Here is a 14,013-nt window from a genome sequence, read left to right as displayed (position 1 = left end):
CCCATTAAAAATATTCGGAGATTGACTCAGCCTGCCCATGTTGCACAAATAACATGCTTGGCTCTGACTGATTCAAGATCTTATCTGCTCTCAGTGCAAGTTCAGTGTGGAGGGCCTGATCCTGTTCTCATTAACCTCCAAAGGAGTTTTGCTGCTCACTTCAAAGAGAATTACATCAGCAGCATTTGCAGTGAATCACACACGGTTCCTGTATCTTTTCCCTTTTTTCTTTCTCTCTTTTTTTAAAATTATATTCCAAACTACAGCAAAACAAAAAAAAAGGCTAGGAAGCAGTCAAAATAGATCTGCTGTCTGTTGAGCAGTATTGTTGCATAAGAGTTCTGTTTGTTTGGAGTTCTTAAGTGCAAATTGAGAATAGAAATTAGCGAGAGCTGAGATTACCAAGGGTTTAGTTATATTTGTAGCTGAGTACCCTCGTTTCCCATCATCCCTGTGACGGGAGCCTTGCATGACGCATGGTATTTCTTTGCACTTTGCACAACTATTTGGAAAGAACTGGAGCTGAGCCATGGTGTGCCGCCATTGGTGATGTATCCATGTAAACAGCAGTGCCTACAGTGGTCACTGCAAACGGCCCCGCTAAGCCCCGGGAAGGCAACTATGTTCTGTCTTTGTTTTCCCTGTGCATAGCTCTTGAAAAGAAGGAGGCACGTATGGAGAAGGGACTGGATGGAGCAACCATTGGGGATTTTGTTTGTTTTTCTGTTTCTTCCAGGCTGTCAGATTAAATAGCAGAATGAATTCACCTGTATTTTGCCTTTTTCGTTTTATTGTTTTGCAGAAGAAAAGCTTTGTGACTCTACAAATACACTGACTCTTACAGCGGAGGGAGCAGCAAGCATGTCGCTCAGGCATTCAACATACTTTGTGTGCTTTAAAAACCTTCTTTGTGCTGGAAGAGCGCGGCACCCTGAGTGTATCACCCATCATGGTGTGCACCAGCAAAGTCTGCCCGTGGTTCCAGAAGAACCATCCCTGTCTGTGGAGGCTCAGAGGGACTCCTTGCCTCTAGTGTCCCCTTTCCTCTACCTCCAGGCCATAACCACAAGTGCCTGCCTCGATTTGGGTGCTGGTCTCTGGTGCATGTTTGTCCATGAGGAAACCGTACAAGATCATCATCTGCTGCTACCTGGCACCCAATGGTAAGGAGATGGTGAGAAACTTAGATAGTTACTCCTGTCATCTGCCAAACTCAGAACCTTAAATCTCAGTTTAAAGGGTCTTGTATCCCCATTTCCTAGTCTCTGAAGCTCACTTACCTGGTTTCAAACCTATGAAGTCATCCACTCTGGGGGATGCTCTGTGCTGTCCCGAGGGAGTAAACATGAACCAGCTCGCTTCTAGTCTTTGAGGGTTTTTTTGCCCCCTGCCCTACTGTTGCCCTGTTTGATTCTTAGTCTGCCTTGCCAACTCTTCTTGTCATGCCAGAAGATGGTTTTCTCACCCTGATGCTGCAAACACCCTCTTCCCTCCTGGCTGTGGGCAGGCATCCCTCCAAGGTGTTTCCTTCTCACATTGGCAAGTCTTCTAACACAAGAAGTGGGGCAAATGACATGTGGGGACGTGAACCTCTGCTTTTCTCTCCACCGTAACTACCTCAGCCACTGGGAACTTTGCTGTTCTCTGGTGGGTCCTGATGAGTGTCGCCATCTCAGCCTGTATGGCTCTCCACAAGCGTTCACTGAAATGCAACAGGAGTCTGAGTCTGCAGTTCAGGGCTTAGTGTGCCCAGTAGGACTTAAAGACTGGGTCCACATGTGTGCTCTAAGGCCAAGAGAGTAGGAATAGAACTCAAATTTTCTGTTTCTCCCTTGTGTATCCTCCTTAATAGGTTATTGTGTGCTCTCTTTTTTTCACAAAGGAACTGCTAAGGATCTTCAGTTTCTCATAATGCAAGATGGGAAGAGGACTGAAATTGTAAAATTTCAGAGGACAGGTAGGTGACCTGTTTCCAAAGCATTAGTAGGTAACCTCTTTTCAAGGCATCATGACAAGTGTCTGGTGCTTGGCCCTTTAGTTTGGCCCTTGCACTCTGTGCTGTCTTCTTTTTGGTGTCGGAGAATACAAAAACCCTTCTGAAATCCACTGGTGAATTTTTACATGGCTAAAACGGAAGCAGGCACACACTTTTAACAGTAAAACTGCTGAATGAGAGAAACATCCAAAGGTTTTGGTGGAAGCTCCATTATTTGGAGCCTTTAAATCCAGATGAGCTATCTTCCCAAAAGATAAGCTCTTACCCACCATTAAATTATCACATTTGATGCAGCTATTACTGATACAATTCTGTGGCTTGTTTGAGGCAAAATACCAGGTTAAATAATTCTAAATGTTACTTCTGGGCTTAAACTCTATCTGTCAATGACAGCTGGAGGAGTTCACCTGAGCCTTCTCCAGGCATCCTGCAGTGACTGCATTGCCTGGCATTTGAAAATTCCTTGGATGTTTCTGCTTCGTGTTCCTCTGTGGACATCTTCAGGGAGGTTCATGGGGAGTCCCAGAGAACACCCTTAACAAATGGTGAGAAGACTGGGGGCAGGAGCACGACTGTCAGAAGCCACGCTGCTCAGCAGCTAGATGGAAATGCTGCAAGGGTTTGCAAAGACATGAGCCATGCCCTGCCACCACTCTGCCCCTCCAGAGTGAAAAGGATGGAAGAAGTAAAGGAGGGCAGCACATAAACGTGACAATAGCTTGTTAAGAAAGCCTTGATATTCTTCTGTCATGTTCCTCCTGGAAAAGAATGATTTTAGATAATCACAAAAACATGGCTTGTGGCAAAACCCAATCCCTACCACCTCTGAGTCTGCTTAGAAGATGACATGCTTTTGGCAAGTGCTTCAATAGCCACTGAAATGCCCAGTGCATGTTAACGATCTAACCAATAAGTTATAGGTTCCTTTTTTTTTTTTTTTCATGCATTGAAGAACATTGACAAAACTGCAAACACATGTTTCTGCTGCTAAAGCTTAGTCTTATCACAGTTTGAAAATGTGGAAAATCAATTACATGCTTTGAATTACTCCCTTTATTGCTATAAAAGAATTTCTTCATTCTTTCAGGGTAGTGTACACTTGGTAACATCTACTGCTAACAGGCTGTTAGGACTTTCTGCTAAATTAATACACTACAAGTAAACTAAACAGAAGGACAGTGGAATGCTAAACATCCACTTTCTCCTCTGTTGTGGCTGTGCTGCAGCTTGGGAACCCTCAGCCTTGTTGCTACAACATCTGGACAACATTTGGGGCTGTCTCTCAAGTGCACGGGTGTGCACCTCCAGTGAATTTTAACTTTCAACATCTCTCTGCCTCTAATCTATATTTAATGTTTCATGACTAGTAGTCAAAGAAACTTCAGCTAAATATCAGGTTGGAATGAAAATGATCCTTGGGAAAACACTTATTTTCAGCATTCGCCGGCAAAGTATCTGTGACAGAGATGTTCCCTGGAGATTTGTAGCCCATTCTCTCACAGTAATAATAATTAAGACTCAAGATTACTGTGCCCACATAATCAAAGATCGCTTCATAAAACGTACTCCCTAAAGGGACAAATTCCCTGCTCCTAACTGGATGTCAGTCAGAGGGATCAGCACCCCCAGGGATCTGGAGTCTTTGCTTGCCCTTTTCATTACCGTGTTGTTAGCATTGTGTTACTCCATATTCTTCTCAATGCAAATGAGTAGGTAATCATGTGTAAATCGTGCCCTCCAGAAGGCACATGTAGTGAGTTTTTTTCCCCAAATCTACCACAGGGATTTCTCACATGGAACATAATTACATCTCTGCCATATGGGCTCATTTATATTCTATTACAGGTTAAGCTAATACGACTCAGAAATATGCTAAAAATACCTCAAAGAATTTTGAGCACTGTCAAAACACTTGTCATTTCTTGCTTGCCTGTTTGATTGTGAATGACTTTATATTTATTTAGAGATCTACAGTGCCAAGTAACTACAGAAAAACAAAATCAGGCCAGTTCTGTGTTGCCCAGTCTCCAAAAAATACTTTAAATGCTCTCCCATGACATTCTCTTTTGGTAATGGCAAATAGATCAGTGAACAATGGAACTGAAAAAACCTCTAAGACATATTTACCTGCAGCAACACCTCAGTGGCTTTTAGTTTTCCCAGGAGGAAAGGAGCAAGCGTTTCAGTTGTGTAGCTTTGTCATCATTAGGCTAGATCATGCCTGTATTTGATGTAGTTACTTTGTCCTGACAGAGCTATACTCATGATTTAGCCGTAATAAAAGTACAGACCTCTGTACCCACAGAAGAAGGGCTATTGTGGAAATAACTGTTGCCTAAAAAATGATGGTAAGATAAGGACAGGTCAGCGGTGGGTATCATAAATAAATTCAAAACTGAAGCAACTGAAGGGTGTATGACGTTGTTTTCAGAATTGTGTTACTACTATGGAAATGTTTAATTTCACTGTAAGATTTTATTTGACAAGATTTTGTTATTATTATTTTTTCACTGATTTTCTAACAGTAATAGCAATAACTTCGCTGGTTAAAATCTGGGTTCACCATAACCAATTTTATTCTTTTTATTCATACATCCAGTATTTCATCCTTTGAAATTTGATCAGGTTTCCATTATTCCTCTAGCTAAGAAGGAATCACACTGAAATTAATACACAGTCAGGAGGATTAGGCCAGAGGATGGGAGAGGACCACACTGGACCTGCACATGATACTTCAGATGATACATTGCAAAAGCAGTGACTGACCTTTGTTCCAAGGGAACTCTTACTAAAAATTGGACTTGGGTTTTGAAAACAGGAGCTGTATGTTTCCTGTAACCAGGAGATAAAATTCAGCCCTGGTTTATAAAGTCCTTTGAGGTTTTCAGTGATGAAAAATTCTATGTAGATATAAAATCAATTCTGTAACTATGAAATAAATTCTGGTACCTTTCTAGAACTGATCATATCTTTTCAGTGTTGCTAAGATGTTTGCTCTTTTGTTTTCTGTTTTTATTGTACCATAAGATAATAAAAATTTTAGATTATTCAGCATTTGAATACTAAGCCTAACCTTTCCTGAATGCTTTTTGCATGTTTTCAGAGAACAGTAATTATTGCTAACACATTGTGCTCAGACATTTGTGCAACAAACTACGTAAGCAACTAACATTAAGTGTATGAAAAGTCCCCTTGAAGTCAGACACTTAAGTATATTTCTGGATCAAAGCCTAGAAGCTATGATGTCTGTAACTGTCCAACAGCATCAAACTCGCAGGAGAGAGTTTCCTTGGAGCTTACCTTGTTCTTAAAAGACACCTTTCAGAATAAGCTGAAACAACATTTTGGTCAGAGCTGTGCACTGGTCATTGCTGACTAAGGAGAGCCGTCTGTCCGACTGTGTGTTCTGTGTAGAAGGGAAAAAAATTCAGGCCAGCTACACGTTTATTACCTGAGAAAAGTATTTTTCCAGCCTCCGTTATTCCTGAAGCAGTGTAAAGGACACTACAGTGATTTCATACATCAGGGAGGCATAAAAACCAGAGCGGTCTCCTGGGCTGTGGAACAAAGAGAAACAAACTTCAAATCTCAGAACTAACTCCATTAAATAATGTTTTAATTCAGCTGTCATAGGCATTTGATTAAAGAACCTGCTATACAATTTCTTTTGCAGTTTCTATAGCCCTGATTGTGTAAAAGCATCTCATGCCCTTGGAAAAACAACCTCCTCCTTTCACGCACAAAAGGGAGTCTTTTAGTTGACATCTTCACAGCTTGCTTCCTTTTTCTTCAGGCAAGGTTTTTCATTTTCATTCCACAATTTCAGTTAATATAAAAGTACGGTCACTGTGGATACTGCACTGAGAGATTACTGTGTGCCTGTTCTGGTTTTATGCTCTTCTCTGGGCATCCAGCATTGCCTGTTGCTGCGGTCCGGTCGGAGCGGTGGCATGAGCTGATGGCTGCCCGGATGTTCCCATGTCACGCTGGAGCACGGGCAGAGGCAGCGGAGAGGGGCAGGCTGAACAGGTAACAGTACTCTCAAATATTCAAGACAACAGCCTTTCCAAGGGAGAGAATGACTGTTAATTGCCCTCCTAGAGTTCTCCTTTATTAATTGCATGCTGGAGGTGGCAATTTGGTGATACTTGCATTGCATATTTATCAGCCATATGTCAGGATGTCAATATTTTCCTCTAGGTGGTGGGTATCTGTGGATTTAAGCAGAAATATCTAGCTGGCGCTGTGTGCATATGTTTAGTTGTGTGTTCTGGATGAGGCATTTATTTGCGGTTGGTGCCTGGATGGAAGGTTCTGGTCTGCACTGGAAATGGGTACATTTCATCGTGGGCATGGTTTGCAGGAATAGCTAAATCAAGTGCCTTTGTATGAAAATTTGACTCTTAATATTCATACTGATGTTTTAAATCAATCATTCCTGGATATACAAATCATCTCACTATTAAGTTTGGACATTCTTTGTCATTGGATGGGTAAATGTGAAATTCTCTTGCTGTCTAACATGATCTGCTTCCTGCTAATACCCAGCTCTCTGAAACCCTTTGTAAATAATTATAGTTTGCATCATCTGCTTGGCTAACATACAGTGTCTGCTTTCCAATTCTGTGTAGATTATAATCTATTTTAATACCTGTACAAATCAATTTATTTTGTGCTCTGTTCCCTGTATGCCAAATTGGGTAGGAGAGTAGAAACATTTAGCAGGGGAATCAGACTTCACATGAACGTGCATTAGATAAGCCTTGCAATGTGAGTGGGGGAGGAGGCGAAAGTTAGCATTTAATTCCCTCATCTACAGAGAGATTAAAAAAATGGCTTCCAGAAACAAAAATATAGAGCAGGATTGTGGAGCCCTTGCTCATGTTGCTGAGCAGTTTCTCACTCGATTTATCCCACTGAAGCTTAATAATATCACCTCCAGGGTGGCTGAAAGGATGCAGAGTTTCTTGTGAGGCACTTTGATGCTTTGTCTACTGCAGAACGGAGGCAGCATATCTTCAAACCTCCTCGTGGGGCCGGACTTCTGACTTCTTTTTACAGTTTCTGATCGCCATCACTGCAGTGTAGGTTAGGAGCCTATAAATCTCCAAACTGCCTGGTGGTAGAATCAACGGGTGTTCTGATACGCCTGATGGATTCGGCAAGAGGGGCCAGGTTCAGTCTTCAAGCCTGCATATGCCAGCTTTCAAGCCTTTATCTTACACTGCATGAATTTAATCATTTGCAAAATGAAGCCCTCTTCAAGGAAAATTTATCTAGCTAACCTCCATTTCCCCCCTCACACCTATCCTCCCATAGATAACGTGTAGTTGCAATGGGAAAAATTAAAGTTGACTGTGACTGAAATGCATTTTACTCCCAACTAAAATCCATAATTAAGCAGTGACACAGATGGATTCAAGAAGAAATTGCTAAACATTTCAAAATACGGGGATAGGAGGATGAAAATCTGTGCCAAGGAAACTGTTGTAAGGCTAAGTTTCAAGTAAGTGCTGCTAAAATTTTGCAGCATAAAAGATTGTATAAAGATCATTGTCAGAGGGAAGATGTATTGATTCATCCTAATATTACAATGGTATTCCTGATTGCAAGTACCTGAGGACAGTTTGGTTTTAGAAATAGCACCAAGTGATCCTTTGTTCACTTGGTTTCTCGCTCGTGAGAAAAAAAAAACCAGCTTCCTCCTCATATCACATGTAGAATTCTTGTTAAAATACTCCACCCTATGAAATTGCTTGGGGAGGACAGAATGCCGAGCAAGAACGAGTAAGTATTTTAAGATTGTTCCTCTCAAAAGGGAGCATTATGTGTCTGTACCATACTAGTTCTTTTGGAGAATAATTTTCTGGGTAATGCAGAAAGAAGGCAGGCAAATAATCCTGCTGCGGTGCCAGCCAGGGCTACCGATTCCTGCCATGACCTTGCTTTGGGTCTGTGATCTGCAGCATGGGGCAATGGTGATGTAAATGCAAACCCTGGAGGAAAGATGCTGAAGAAGTGCCAAGTGGCATAGTAGTATTGCAATGAAGGCATTTAACGTGCATGGCAAAAGGTAACAACTGTGGTAATAAGGAAGAAGATGGCAGACTGTGTCCTGCTGGTGGTGGCACCTGGGCAGGACGGTCCGCGGTCCATCCACATGGCAGTGGTGGTGGGTCAGAGCTCTGCAGGAATGCCTAACTGCTGGTTGTCTCAGCCACGGCATGTGGCTGGCCCAGCTTGCATCTCCTGCCGGCAAAGAAGTTATCGGTGACTGTGTTTTCCATTGTGACATTCACACTCACTTTACTTAACTCTTTAAATTCAGTGACATGACCACGTAGGGCCCGATAGCACGGGTCCTCTACTGACTCATTCACACAAGCAAGACTTGTCCTGCTGACATGAGTAGGTTGCCAGTACAAGCATGTTTTGTTTAGACTGTGAGGTGCAGAGCCTTTTTTTTTAAGTGTATCATTCTCTCACTTTCAGAGCTCCAACTCAGTTGCTAAATGTGTATTTTCTGACAAGGGGTGTCATTGAATGGGATTTCTTTCACTTTCTGAAAAGAGTGAAAGATCAGCCTACTGTTCATCATGGCATGCATGACACAGATGGGTTTTGCAGAGGCAAACCCAAGTTTACTTCTTTGGAAAAGCTTGGTTACCTTTCTTCCTCTTTGTAGTTGCGAGTATTTTACTTGCCACCAACAGCCTGCATACTGCTAGCTTAATTTCAGCACTGTAAAAATCTCATAAAAAATGGAAATACCCATCTTTATTCAATGTTCCCAGTAAATTTCTTCAAAGCCTTTTGTAGCTGAAAATACTTTATTGATTTTTAAAAACATGGTGGGAAACCAGTCACATTTTGGAGCTACTTAGAAAATCACTTCAATGTTATATCATGTTTTCAATGAGGAAGTCTAAAGGACTGTCTACCCCTCTGAAACTATAATCATGAGCGCTGTTAGTCACTTGAGTTTTTAACTGTTGATTCTTCTTCCGTAAATGTTTTGGATATTTTTAATGCCACTGTAAGTACACTCCAGAGTTTCTTAAAGGTAAATGTATCAGAATAGTTTCCATTGGTTGAGGATTTTTATTACAGATCTGATTTTCCACTGGTTTGTATCCTGCATGGCATTTGTACCAGTGAAATTTAGCTGTTAAATGGCGTAAAACCAAATGTATTTTTACTGCACCCTTGTTTAGCAATAATTCTGCATGAGACACAAAGTAGCACAGCATTCAAGATGGACATGCATTTCCCTGGAATTATCAAATATTAATGCTATTGGAATTTAAATGAGCGAAGGATTTCAGAAACAATGTCATACCTTCATTTCTTGGGAAGGAACAACAGCTCTGATGTTGCAGCTCGTGGCTCAGCAGCCAACTTCATATTGATCACGAAACCCTCAAATGGCAATGACCTCCATCACTGCTCATGTGAGCTGGTTTTGACCTGGTGACCTAGACATTGAAAGGCTATACATTTCCTTTTATTCTGTATGTCATTTTCTAATAGATATTCTTTTTTATTCTGTTCAAGTTCTTATATGCTATGCACCACTATAGCTGAATGCTTTCATTTGAATGGTTTCTGAGGGGACAGAAAGTAACATGACTTACATGTCATTCCCAGTTTTGCTTTCTCTACATGTACATAGACATTTCTGGAAGGTTAGAGATGCTATGCTTTACTCTATTTTTTTCCCATTTTTCTTTTTACTAATGGGAGTGGATTAAGGACCTTATCAAATGCACAGGGCAGTTCAAATGATGTCCACAGCATTGGCTTTCCTTCCTGGAAGGCTCTCTGTCTTGCACAAAATACATAATTTCTTTTTACGGAGGGATCTTTCATGCCAAAGTAATTCAGCAGTCATGTGCATTCCTTGTCTCCACAAATTTTTTAGGCCATTTACTGGGAGCATGAATCTGAAGAGAAGCTCTATAGGGAGCCAATGTAGTGAGTAGTCAGACTTAACGTTTTCAAAACAATTCATGTCACTCATGGGGAAAAAGGGGGCTGCAAGCTGCTGTTTCCATAGGCTGTCATTTTCTTCATGGGTAGACTTACACCATTGTAATTTTTCGTATATTTAATTCCTGCATAGTCACAAGTATGTTTTACACAGCCTTTCTGTTTCTCATGTATGAGTCAAAATTAGTGCCCAGCTTCACGTATTCACCTGCACTGAAGCGCACAAATTGAACTCGGGTTAAAATTCAGCCCAGTGAGGTTTTGCTGTCTACATCAATATGAAGTTAATGGATAGAAGTGTGCACTTTGGCTATTATTGCATATTTAGAAAAAAAATATGTGCATGACTTCTAGCTTCTGGATAAGCTCACAGTGGAATGAGAATAACCCTTAGGATCTCCTACTGCAAGTGATATTTGAGGGGTTTCATGCTAGTTAAAGGTCTGTGGAACAGTGACCACGTTTGCATATAATTATGCAAAGGGTAGAGACTTTCAGAGAGAGATAGGGCACGTATATGGACAGTGCATTATGGCTTATGATCTGTAGGCAGTAATATTATGGGGAGCCCAAGGCAAAAGCTGAGACTGTGACCCTACTGATTTATGGCTTGCTCAAAACAGAGCTGGACAAGAAAAGCTGCACTCTGAGTCATTCTGACTACACTTCAGGGCACGATGTGCTCTGAACTGACTACTGATGGCATGTTTTGATTTTGAGGATTTTGAGTTTGGGTAGTGGTAGAAGTAATCCAAACAGGGGCAGGAGAAAGTTGGGTGTGTATGCTGTACTGTAGCACGGGTGTCCGTGTGTCCTGTGGTCCTGTCTTCCTGGTAGATGAAACAATCCCAGTACCATCTGGCAGCAGGGATGGTTCTAACTGGTTGGCAGTAGGTGCCCAGCACTCTCATATTATCAGCAATTCCCACAAGACTGAATTTTCTTATTTGACAGAATATAGCCCTTACATCTTCCAGACTAGACTGCTTTAATTTCTTGTAGAAGGGGAACATTAAAAAAAGTAAAAAATTAAAAGAAGTTGCTGGTCAGCAAAGAGGAGAAAACCATCTTCCTCTGGTATTATTCTGCATCTGCACTGAAACACAAGACAGAAGCTGCCGTGGAGCTGCCCCCACAGCAGGGAAAGATATTCATCTACATTTAAAGATTCAGTGCACAGAAAACGGAATGACGACATCTCCTTTCATTTCCATGCCCATGTGCACTCCAACAGACAGCTATGCTGCTTCCACAGTATCTCTTTATTTTCCTTTATCTCTGCTTTTCTACCCCCTTCCTTCCTAAAGCCTTTCTCTGAGCTTTATTTTTTCTTGTGTTTAATTTGGAACTTATGTTCTTCAGTGACCAAATCCTTCTCCCTTTGTCTTTCATCAGAGCCTTCATTGCTTTGCATCCGCTGGGAAGAACTGATCCAGTTATCTCCCAAATTATATTTCAAGAGCCTGCAAGCCTGACTTCACAGATAAACTGGAGAGCACCCCAACTGATATAAATGCAGGACATAGCCTTTTCTGCTCTGTTCAGCAGTGGATGATGATTACCCAATTTTGCTACAACATCAGTTGCTACCAGAGGGGAACAGCATGCCTTGCCATCATTCCCAATATTCAGTCATATGATGATTGTTATTGTGTATTATTTTGTATTAGGGTAGCAATTAGCTCTCTCTGAGCTTGATGCCTCCTGTCCAAACAGAGAAGATGGTTTCAGTCCCAGTTTTCTCACAGACCAAATGTAAGACAAAAGAAAACAGAAAAATCCAGCAGGCAGCTCAGATACCAAGGGAAATGGTTATTGATGCAATGAGTCACAGCAGTGCCTTGTTATAATTTCTGCAGGCTCTGTCCTTCTGGCTGCAGAAGGCAGAAACCCCTCTTGTTTGGTTTGGGTTTGTTTGGAGGGTAACAAGTTCCCTTTCAGATCTACACTCTCCTTACACCTCTATATCTGATTCAAGATCAGTGAATGTAGCCATGCATCCATTTCTGGAAGGGAGACACACTTTTCCTAAGCAGCAAAGCCAGTACTTTTCAGCACAATGCTGACTATCTAATTTCCACCCAGTAGAAGTATTAGGGTAAGTATAAAGCAGCCATGTCTCTGGACAGTGATGTGCTCCACTCAGCTGAAGCAACACTTCTTTAGTGGTAGTGGTTTCAGATATCTCCATTTTACTGTCGTCATGAGTTTTGTAGACTTGGACAGCGCTGCTAGCACCCGAATAGTCCTGCAGAGGTACTTAGGGATGAGCTGCCAAAGAACATCTTACTGCATTAATGTAATGGTGTGTACGCTTGCTTGACTTGATCTCACATAATCCATCAAAATTTTCATGAATAGAAAAGGTTGAATCAGCTTTATTGATGGAAATTACATTCCCACTGTTGTCTCCCTGGTAAGTCGACCAGTTCACTGCTGAGGGGTTCATATTCCTTTGTTTTACAAGGCATTTGGTAAAATTGTTCTTCCTGGGAAAGTCGAGGTTTAAAACCAGTTGTTAGAGAGAGAATCTCATCAGGGGCTGTGCTTGGAATTTGCTTTTAGTTTGCTGTTTATATCACACCTCCTGCTTTGTTACAGGAGGCAGGAAAGAGTAACACAAGGAAAAAAAACCAGGGGAACAATTAAAAGGATGTGAAGCTTTTCTTCCCTTAAATGCACCTTATTAGGGAGGAGATTGTTTATTTGTTTTTAGTTTTTCAAAAGGAAAAGGTTAAAATCTGGAGCACATTTTTAAAGGATGGGCTTAAGCTCAAAGCCAGATTTGGGTGCTCTCAAGCTGCCAGGGACTGAAGGGACTGTTTCTCACCGTCAGACGGGTAAGTGCAGGAGCAAGGTTGCAGCGGCAGACTGCAGGATCTCGGTAACCAGCCTGCCAAGGACTGCTCAGACAAACACCTGCCATGAAAGGGTCAGCGTTGGCAGCCTTGCTTTGGAGCTGGGAGCTGGACCCGATCACCTCTTCCCATCCCTTCTGTGGTTCTGTGGTAGCAAGACTCCAGAGATCACACCTCTGCTTGCAATTAGAATAATTCGATTAATATTGCTCCCCTTAATCCCATGGCCACTTCTGCGTTCCTCACTTTACCCCAGCCCCCGAATGCCTGCTGTAATTAACTGGCTGCCACTGACATGTTTCGTGTTAGAAAAGGGACAGTCTTGGTGGTGAGAAAAGTGGTTCCTACCAGCAATGATTTTTTTATCAAAATTTAATGAAAGCTACTCTGTAAACAAACCCCCAGTTGCAGGTGCTGTGAGCAAGGATTCTGCATGTGAGGTGAGAAGGCTTCAGGGAGCCTTCTGGAAAACATGAAGGTTAGTGCTTGGACACTGCCTGGCCCTGGGCAGCCTCGGCAACCTGGGGACAGCACATTCTGGCTTCACACCTGCCTCCTCCCCAGTGGAGATGGGAACAGCTGTTTGAGCAGAAAATGATACCAGAAGTCAAATGCTCGGTACTGACACCCACACACTCACACCTGCGAAACATTTGAATCATGCCAACTTAGGCACAGTCTAGCCCAGAAGCCAGGTAGGGTGAAGTGGCTTAAATACCTTTTCCTCTTCTGGATTTGTGGAGGCTCCCACGCAGATTCAGGTCAGTGTGATTTGTCTTGTCACTGCTGGATTGCCCTGAAGGCTGCTTAGCATCTCTGTGCACTTTGGTGCCCAAACGCTGTCCCACCAGGAGGTCACTGCACAGTTCCAGCTCTGGGGAGTCTCAGGAGATCCTCTGGGGCCAGTGCATGGCTGTGTCTTTGCCCCTTGCCTGGGGAGCCCTGCCTTTCCAGTCAAGTTTTTTTATGCCCTTTTATATTTCCCCAGCCTTATTACCCGGCACAAAAAGACTGAAGGAGGGGTGCTAATTGCAACCCTGGGCTTTATCCCCAGCTGTGCCATTGACCTGCCAGGTGACAAAAGAGGAGGGGCTCAGCCTTGGCCCACTGGCATTTAAATGAAAATGATGCAGATTGCTTCTAAACTATGATTGTGCAGCAAAATTAATC

This window comes from Falco peregrinus, chromosome 5, assembly GCF_023634155.1.
Source record: "Falco peregrinus isolate bFalPer1 chromosome 5, bFalPer1.pri, whole genome shotgun sequence".
Taxonomy (NCBI): domain Eukaryota; kingdom Metazoa; phylum Chordata; class Aves; order Falconiformes; family Falconidae; genus Falco; species Falco peregrinus.
Note: the sequence above shows the minus strand (reverse complement) of the source record.